Genomic DNA, 10,791 nt, shown 5'->3' on the forward strand with positions numbered 1-10,791 from the left:
CAGGTCCTTAAGGCTTAAGCGGCTAAGGGGGAAAAGGAAACAACAACAAAACTTACCAAGAGGCCCTGTGATAGGTTTGACAAAAAGCTCACAACAATGAAAATAAAATGTACAGCGGGACATAGGTTTTTGAGCACTTGGCAATAGAGCAGTTTTTAAAAAGTTATTTCCTAAAACAAAAAGATGAAAAAAAGATAAAGATATAAATAACTTACGTTTCAAGCTTCATAAGCTTGTATTGCAAAATTATTTTATTTATTATTTACTATATTTGTATACCGCTCTTCTCAGCCCTTGGGCAACTCACTTGACTTTTCTATCTATCTGACCAAGGAAAATACATGTATAGAAAAATCAAGTGATTTTGATCTGGATTTGGAAGACTTACGTGCACATTCTCCCTAAACCGAACGTACTGGATGGCCCAGGACTGTTTGTTCCCTTTTGGATGCTGAATTTGCAGACCAAAAGGTTGCAGGTTTGAATCTGGGGAGTGGTATGACTTCCCGCTGTTAGCCCCAGCTTCTGCCAACCTAGCAGTTCGAAAACATGCATATATGAGTAGATCAATGAGCGGGAAGGTAACAGCGCTCCATGCAGTCATGCCGGCCACATGACCTTGGAGATGTCTATGGACAATGCCGGCTTTTCGGCTTAGAAATGGAGATGAGCACCAACCCCCAGAGTCTGACACAACTTGACTTAATGTCAGGGGAAAACCTTTACTTTTACCTACCTCACAGGAATATTGTGAAGATAAAGTGGAGATGTAGTGTAGTGATGGAAGAGTGGGTGTGAATGGACCTTGAATATATTAGATCCCGTTCTCAGATTACAAATCAGAACCATTCAAGCAAGCAAGAATGTTGACAGAGATCTCAAGGAAGGTGAATTAGAAAATTAGGCATGACATCTGTATGACTTCAAGCGTGCTTCTCTCTTTCACACACACTGAACTTTTAAGAGATTATATTCCTCACACAAGAGGAAAATATTGACATGACTTTTGGAAGGAGTAATTTAAAACAGCATCTCTCAGAACTGCTTTCTGAGGGTTTGCCAGAAAATACCTAGAGTGTCATCACCTCCCTCGGGAACTTTATGGGCTTGAGAGATCAGCAAGAATGTACAGATGTAGCAGCCATTTCTGGGTTTGATATTTATGCACCAAGAAAAGGGCACGCACACCAAGAATCCTGTACAGTTATTATTAAATGTGCAACATTAAATTGGAAACTTCAGGAAGTTTTCTTTGTCAACATTTAAAAGCAATAGGTCAGGTGACTGCCCAGCTATTTTGGGATGTGATCATCAGTTGGAAATCTGCTTACATCATGGTTTAATGCCTGATGGGAAAGAAACGTGTCCAAAGATCTTAATGTCAACTGACTTCATACTAGTGGAATTTATTAAGATTAAGAGTCCAATCTTCAAACCTTGTGAAAGGATAATCCAGGAGATTAATTTTGTTATTGAGACAGGTATGATAGTTTAAAGATTATAGTTGTGCAATGAACAGTGCTGGAAATAACGAAGAATGCAAACTTGCCAAGAAAGAGTAGCAATTATTACAGGGAACAAAACACTTCTGTTAATAAGAAATCTGAAGTGTCCAGATACTTACATTGCAAGTCTATGTAGGTCTACTTCAAGAAAAGTCTAATTGACATCGGGTTGCTTATTTTGGGATATTATGTACAATATGGCACACTTTATACAGCTACAAATATAATAGGAGAAGGGAAAGGACATGGGTCAAAATAAAGAGCAAGTGTTCATGTCATCTGACATTCAGTGGAACATAATGATATTGATGTAAGAATTGAGAAGGAGGTGGATAGTTCTTATAGTATTTGCTGTCCTGTTCAAGAACTTCAAACGGTTGTAGTATTTGTAACACTCAAGAAGAGCAAATGCCATGCATACATTTATAGCAGGATCAGAGTGTACAGCCCTCCATGTATTCTTAAACTCCAAGACGTTCTACTGCAAAAGTGGAATTCTGTGTGCTCTTCTCCCCATTGGCTTCTGATCGAGTGTTGAAGAATAGAGCACGTCCCTTTCATTACCTTTTTTAATGGATTCATCAAATTATGCAATTATTGCTGGGGTGGTGAGACTATGATCTTAGATGTCAATGCAGTAGTTTGAAACAAGGATGGGTATTTAAAGTGGGACAGTTCTCTCTTGCACCCTTTAGTGGGCAACTATATCACATTCAGTGTGCCAAAAGTGAAATTGCAGTACTTCTAGGTGCCATTTTGGTCATATTTTAGGCATGGGGAGATTGTTGGATCTTTAGGGAAGTGAGAGGAAAACTGCTTCACAGTCAGTTTGGGATATATTTTGCCGGTTTCCAGATGAAAAAGAACCTGAAAACAGAGACTTAAAAAAATTAAATGAGACAGGCATGAGGACTTAAAATGCTTCTGAAGTCACATTTGGAGATCCCAAGGACCATACACCCTACAGCCTGCACTTTACCCACCCCAGGGTACATGAACACCTTCACATTGTACAATCCAGGAGAAGTTTTTACTTTGTTGTTGTTGTTCATTCGTTCAGTCGTCTCCGACTCTTCGTGACCTCATGGACCAGCCTATGCCAGAGCTCCCTGTCGGCCGTTACCACCCCCAGCTCCCTCAAGGTCAGTCCAGTCACTTCAAGGATGCCATCCATCCATCTTGCCCTTGGTCGGCCCCTCTTCCTTTTGCCTTCCACTTTCCCCAGCATAATTGTCTTCTCTAGGCTTTCCTGTCTCCTCATGATGTGGCCAAAGTACTTCAACTTTGTCTCTAGTATTTTTCCCTCCAGTGAGCAGTCGGGCTTTATTTCCTGGAGGATGGACTGGTTGGATCTTCTCGCAGTCCAAGGCACTCTCAGCACTTTCCTCCAACACCACAGCTCAAAAGCATCGATCTTCCATCGCTCAGCCTTCCCTAAGGTCCAGCTCTCACATCCGTAGGTGACTACAGGGAATACCATGGCTTTGACTAGGCGGATCTTTGTTGCCAGTCTGATGTCTCTACTCTTTACTATTTTATCGAGATTGGACATTGCTCTCCTCCCAAGAAGTAAGCGTCTTCTGATTTCCTGGCCACAGTCTGCATCTGCAGTAATCTTTGCACCTAGAAATACAAAGTCTGTCACGGCCTCCACGGTTTCTCCCTCTATTTTCCAGTTGTCAATCATTCTTGTTGCCATAATCTTGGTTTTTTTGACGTTTAGCTGCAACCCGGCTTTTGCGCTTTCTTCTTTCACCTTGATTAGAAGGCTCCTCAGCTCCTCCTCGCTTTCGGCCATCAGAGTGGTGTCATCTGCATATCTGAGGTTGTTAATGTTTCTTCCAGCAATTTTCACCCCAGCTTTGCATTCATCCAGCCCCACACATCGCATGATGTGTTCTGCATACAAGTTAAAAAGGTTGGGTGAGAGGATGCAGCCTTGCCGGACGCCTTTCCCAATCTTGAACCAGTCTGTTGTTCTGTGGTCAGTTCTGACTGTTGCTACTTGGTCCTTGTACAGATTCCTCAGGAGAGAGACATGGTGGCTTGGTATGCCCATCCCACCAAGAACTTGCCACAATTTATTATGATCCACACAGTCAAAGGCTTTAGAATAGTCAATGAAGCAGAAGTAGATGTTTTTCTGAAACTCCCTGCCTTTCTCCATTATCCAGCGGATATTGGCAATCTGGTCTCTCGTTGCTCTGCCTTTTCTAAACCCAGCTTGAACATCTGGCAACTCTCGCTCCATGTATTGCTGGAGTCTTCCTTGCAGGATCTTGAGCATTACCTTACTGGCATGAGAAATAAGGGCAACTGTACGGAAGTTTGAGCAGTCTTTCGCATTTCCCTTTTTTGGTATGGGGATGTAAGTTGATTTTTTCCAGTCTGATGGCCATTCTTGTGTTTTCCATATTTGCTGGAAAATGGCATGCATCACCTTGACAGCATCATCTTTTAAGATTTTAAACAGTTCAGCTGGGATCCCATCATCTCCTGCTGCCTTGTTGTTAGCAATGCTTCTTAAGGCCCATTCAACCTCACTCCTCAGGATGTCTGGTTCTAATTCATTCACCACACCGTCAAAGCTATCCTCGATATTGTTATCCTTCCTATACAGATCTTCTGTATAGTCTCGCCACCTTCTCTTGATCTCTTCAGCTTCTGTTAGGTCCCTGCCATCTTTGTTTCTTATCATACCAATTTTTGCCTGAAATTTACCTCCAATGTTTCTAATTTTCTGGAAGAGGTCTCTTGTCCTTCCTATTCTTATTTTTACTTTACAAACCAATTTAACCTTTTATGCTAATAATGTGGAATGTGCCCATTCTTGGTTTGCCCCTGGAGACAGGATACTCAATATACACTTAAAGCTGCAAGGTGGGGGAACAAAGAGCAATAATTTTGCATCTTCCTTAACTTGTGGTATTATTGTTGTATATGCTTCATTGCTGTTTTGACAGCTCTCAGTTTGTAAGATACAGTACTAGACATCTAGAGAATGACAGAATCAGAATAAAGGCAAAGCTCTCTATCTGTCTTGCATCATTTTCAGACATCTCCTTCAAGAAAATATAGCAGTATGCACATTCCATCTGTTTTGCTCATCCATGCATGAGTTATGCTTTGTTGTGATCATATATAACATCTCCAAAGAACTCCAGATTCTCATGGTAAAATAATATGAATTTTCAGTAAGTTTCATAATCACAGAAAACCTGTGGGAACTGAGGAATCTTAACAGCCATTATTCATTCCTCCTAAATCAGGACCCAAACTAAAGCTAAGCTTGTTCAGATATAAAACAATACAAATGTAAATTGTAGTGATAAGTAAAGAGGAATTATATTAGTTAATATGTTTTTTTCCCTCTGCTCCAGAGGCTGTTTCTGCCATGTGGTCAAGTGAGACATTATACGTGACTTCTTCCAGGGTTATTTACCCTGAAAAACGTTCTGATAAAAGCAAAAGAGAAGGAAACCTGAGATTAAGACAAGACTGTCTGTTTACTATGCAATGTATGCTTTGAACAGATTGTTGTCAATACAAACAATGTCTTATTGTGATGCATTGTATCTTATCTCTCTGCTTCAGTCACCAAGTTCTCAAACTGCAATAAGAACAAGTTAGGTACTGTCCTAAAACATTGTGTCTCTTTCAAAACTAGCAGTACTGGAACCACTTTGAGGTCTGATCACAAATGCAAATCTATGATAAGAGTTCTTTTTTTTTTTATTCCAGAATTTAAACCTACAGACATGAATCATTTGGCATCTTTCTCAGCTAAATACTATTTTAACAGACCCAGTTATTATCAAGTTATCATAAGGAACTGAGTTTAACTTACTTCAGTGACAACCACTTTCTTCTGCAGCATATTTAACTTAATATGATATCTTCAAACATACTGTTTGTCTAGTAACAATGTGCTGCTGACAACAGGAACAAGTAGTTTTCTCCAACGCAGCTTTCTCCTTCCCACATTCTACTCAACTTTCTCCTCTTTTGTAGCAAAGGATAGTGAACTTATTTAACTGTAAACCCCATCACTCTTTGCTGGTTGAGGCTGATAAGAGTCCAACCACATCTTGAAGCCCCCCATCTAGATTCCAAAGTCGGTGTCTACACACAAGGCAGCATCTCCCATTTCTCTGGTTAAATTCATGTTACTACATACAACCCAGAGTACACCTACGTTGTAGAATTAATGCAGTTTGACACCACTTTAACTTCCATGGCTCAATACTATGGAATCATTGGAGGTGTAGTTTAGTAAAGCACCAGCACTATTTAGAGGAGGAGAAAGACTTTACAAAACTGCAATGCCATGATTCTATAGCATTGAGTTATGACAATGAAAGTGGTGCCAAACTGCATTAATTCTACAGTATTAGATGCACCTCTAGTCACCAGACCAACACAATTCCTAATTATGAAGGATACATTTGTAGTATCAATGCACGGAAAGGAGTAAAAAGCTCATACAGCACCCCTTTGAACATAACTTAAGCAAGTTCACCAAGTAAAGCAGCAAGCAGTGGCACTGGTATCTCAATCTTTTTTTTTTTTTTTTTGCATTCATACTACAAGTAACCAGAGCAATATATTTATTTGTTTAATTAACCTGGGTGATAGACGTGCTTCAATGCCTATGTGTGCTGTGAGGCAGATTCTTCTTTGCGGCAATAAATTTGTCACTCCCCTATTTAAAGGCACTGCATTCCTGCCATAGTATTATGTGACATGGTGCATTCATCAGTGTGCAAGCAGCAGCTGTTTCAATTCACTGATACCTTACATTGGAGAGAGACAGGGGTTGCTGGCAGCATTTAACATTTTCTGGCTGTTCTCTCTTGTTCTCTCATTGAGCTAATGAGAGTAAATGTCAGTAAACAGACATTTTGGGCTTCTGATCCTATGAAACAAGTAGCCAGACTTCAGGGATTTCCACATAGTTACAAAACAGACCACCTGCTATAAAGGAATTTTCTACACAGTACATATAGTACATAATTCAGTACATAACTTTACACTGAAATATATTCAAGAATTTCCATGTATTGGCTCAGTCATTAATCAGATTGGAGACTGCAATCAAGAAATTAAAAGAAGACTAAGGGCCTCACCAGAAAGGCCAGGCAAAGTCAATGCTTCACCTGGCCTCTGCAACAAAACAGTGGGGCAAATCTACCATCCCACACACTTCTCCCTCTTGGCAACGCTTTCCCCATCATATGGGGAAAGTGTTGCTCTCACGGAGAAGCCTCCTGTGTTGGGGGAAAGTGCCCAGCGAGGCTTTCACCCTGGTTGGGGGCAGGATATCTGCCGGAAGTCACACAACATAGTGTGATGTCCAGCATGGGGCTCCATCTCCTAGAGAGGATACTAAATTCACCCTGTCTAATGAGGTAGTAGGACTTGTAAGGACAGCTATGAAGGAAGTAGACCTGATTTTGATGTGTAAAGATATATCACTGAATACTAAAATGAGGAGTGTCCACGTCATAGTATTCCCCATTTCTATGTATGGTTGTGAAAGCTGGACAGTGTAGAAGATTGACAAGAAAAATCAATTTATTTCAAATTTGGTGCTGTTGTATTTTGAATAAGACATGGCTCACTAGAAAGCACAATAATGCTTGGTAAGGCAGAAGGCAGTAGGAAAAGGGGGAAGATTGCATTACAGATGGATGGATTTGATTGAGGAAGCCATAGCCCAGAATGTGCAAAGCCTGGCCATTGATGATAGAGTGCCTCATTCATACGTTTACCATGTCAACTTGATGGCAGCTAATAGCAATACATAGTTTAGTGTGGGTATGCCCTCTTCTAAAGTGTAGTATACATAGTATGTTATGTATATTACACTTTAGCATGTTTGGTTAACCAATTCATGAGTAAACTAGGGTTTTTTTATTACCTGAAACATTTTTTTGGGGGTGGGGGTGAATCCTTAAACACCTGCACCCCATCTGGCTACAGGCCTGGAAGAGGCAATGGTCTAGCCCTCGATTTCTGTTACTGTAGAAATGACTTCTTAGTGTTTGATTGTTCAGTAGTCTTCTGGCTGATAGTTCCTTAGGAGTCTTAACAAAATAGGAATATTGGTAGTCCAATTCTAGTTTTATTTATTTTGTGTCAAAAGCATTGCAGAAATGGATAAGTAAAAACTGTTAAAATAAAGGGATCACCAGCAGCTTGATAGTATTAGACCAAAAACTGGCAACAGCATTGTCTGTAGCTTTAAACAGTTCTTCCTCTGTGCATGAGGCAAGGCATTGTGGCCAAGCATACAGATGTGGAGTTCTTTGTTCTGTTGCACAGTCACACAAGGTGGAGGATTCTTCTAGGTAGTGCCATTTTGCCAAGTTGTCTTATGATCTGCCAACTCCACTTCTGAGTCTGTTCAGGGACTTCCAGGTGTCCCACTCTTGGTTTGCCTCGTGGGGGGCATCCAGTTGGAATTACCCGATTTTGCTGCCCACATGGATATTCTTGCTGTTGCTGGAGGGATTCTAGTAACCCCAGCCCTCTGCCAAAAACAAGGAGCTTGAGTCCTGCAGTCCCCCAATCTGGTGTCCATCCTGGTCTTAGGGGTAAACATCAAGGAAGCTCCTTTGTGGCTATGGGAATTCAAGATAAATTCACCCTAGCTCAGTCACATATTTCATAAATAAAGGCAGTGCAGTACATTTTAAATATAATACTAGCGAATGAATTATACTTCATCACACTAGAGAATTAATCCAATTTAACTCGCAACTCCAGGAGTTCCTGGTAGACACGGATTATCTAGATCCTGCGCAGTCTGGTTTTAGGCCGGGGCATGGTACGGAGACAGCCTTGGTCGCCTTAGTGGATGATCTGTGCAGGGAACTGGACAGGGGGAGTGTGTCCCTGTTGGTTCTGCTGGACCTCTCTTCGGCCTTCGATACCGTTGATCACGGTATCCTTCTGGGACGTCTCACGGGAATGGGCCTTGGGGGTACTGCTCTGCAGTGGCTCCAGTCCTTTCTTGAGGGGCGCTCCCAGATGGTGTTATTAGGGGACACCTGCTCGACTCCGCGGCCGTTGTACTATGGGGTCCTACAGGGCTCTGTACTGTCCCCTATGTTGTTCAACATATACATGAAGCCGTTGGGAGAGATCATCCGGAGTTTCGGGGTACGGTGTCACCTGTATGCAGATGATGTCCAACTCTGTCACTCCTTTCCACCTGCTACTAAGGAGGCTGTTGAAGTCCTGAACCGGTGCTTGGCCGCTGTAACGGACTGGATGAGGGACAACAGATCGAAACTAAATCCAGACAAGACAGAGGTACTCCTGGTCAGTCGAAAGGCCGAACAGGGTATAGGGTTACAGCCTGTGCTGGACGGGGTTACACTCCCCCTGAAGGCACAGGTTCGCAGCTTGGGAGTGACCCTGGACTCATCGCTGAGCCTGGAACCCCAGGTCTCGGCGGTGGTCAGGGGAGCTTTTGCACAATTAAAACTCGTGAGCCAGCTGCGCCCGTACCTTGGGAAGTCTGACTTGGCCACGGTAGTCCACGCTCTGGTTAGATCCCGTTTAGACTACTGCAACGCTCTCTACGTGGGGTTGCCTCTGAAGACTGCCCGGAAGCTTCAATCAGTCCAACGCGCGGCAGCCAGATTGTTAACAGGAGCAGGGTACAGAGACCATACGACCCCTCTGTTACGCCAGCTCCAATGGCTGCCGATCAGCTTCCGGGCACAATTCAAAGTGCTGGTGTTGACCTATAAAGCCCTAAACGGCTCTGGCCCAGTTTACCTATCCGAACAGATTCTCCCCTATGAACCATCAAGGCTACTAAGATCTTCCGGGGGGGGGGGGCTGCTCTCGGTCCCACCACCCTCACAATCACGGTTGGTGGGGACGAGAGACAGGGCCTTCTCGGTGGTGGCTCCCCGGCTTTGGAACTCGCTCCCACTAGAGGTTAGATCTGCCCCCTCCCTCCTGACGTTCAGGAAATCGTTAAAAACATGGCTCTGGAATGCGGCATTCAAAGACTGAACCTAGAACCTTCCCTGTGATGAATTATGATGAACTGCGACTATGAATATGATTATGACCATGACTGGATTGACGATTTGGTGTAGGAAACTGTAATGATGTAATGATGAGGTTTTTATTGTACTGAGTTGTACTATTTTAATATGTAATGAGTTGTATTTGCTGTTTTATATGATTGTATTTGATATGCACTGTAAACCAACCTGAGTCCCTCGTCGAGGTTGAGAAGACCGGTATAGAAATCTTCTAAATAAATAAATAAATAAATAAATCCAGTTTCTGCCTCCTGCAGTATTCGGGGTTTGTAGTTTAGTGAGGCTGTTAAAGGCTCCTCCCTAAACTACAAACCCCAGAATTCTTCAGGAGGCAGCAACCGGATTCAAGGTGGATTCACTCTCTAGTGTGATGAAGTAGCAGTACATTGATTTAATTTCGTTTTATCCATCTATGCAAATTTATTTTACCATTCATAATTCTTTAAATCACATACTTTAGATAATATATGCTTAAAATAATTATAAATATACTTGAAAATAATGTATAGCAAAGTATCTTTGCTGTGTTTATATATATATACTTTAGGATTACACTTCTCTCCAATATAGCTTCAATTCTAGTTTTTTTTTGTTTTGTTTTTTAAGATACAGGAATATATTACAATCTGACTTAATTCATAACATTTGAATATGAGTTTGATTTGTCTCTGACTACTTTGGATTTATGTTTTTTATATTCCTTTCAGAGAAAATGCATTATAATAACAGCTTGTATGCGTATAAGAATCTCTTTAGCACTAAGATATCTGTTGTGTAAGTATATTGCATTTGAATATTTCAATCAAAACTAGTCTGTTATGACTTCCTGGTGTCCCTTCTTCCTGATGTCCCCGGGGCTTTTGTTAAAAATATTGTTTTCATTTCATTTGAGACCCATGAAACATGACACGTATGTCTCATAATATCTTTACTGAACTAAACATGGGATACTTACAGTAAGCTGTTTTCTTGAGCCTCTAATTTTTGCCCATTTAGTCAGGAATATGATAATGCAAAGCTGCAAAGCTATGGATCACTGTTAAAGAAATGGCTGTCCTCATGTGTCCTCAGGACAAGAAGCTACTCTTAGGACAGAATATATGGTTTCCAATTGGCAAGAAGCTCAGGGAAGACAGCATGTTATCATCTTATCTGTTTAAGTTGTGCGCCTAAAATATCATACGTTTAAAAGGATAAGGTTTGGAGGAAGGGGGTCTGAC

This window comes from Anolis sagrei, chromosome 3, assembly GCF_037176765.1.
Source record: "Anolis sagrei isolate rAnoSag1 chromosome 3, rAnoSag1.mat, whole genome shotgun sequence".
NCBI lineage: Eukaryota > Metazoa > Chordata > Lepidosauria > Squamata > Dactyloidae > Anolis > Anolis sagrei.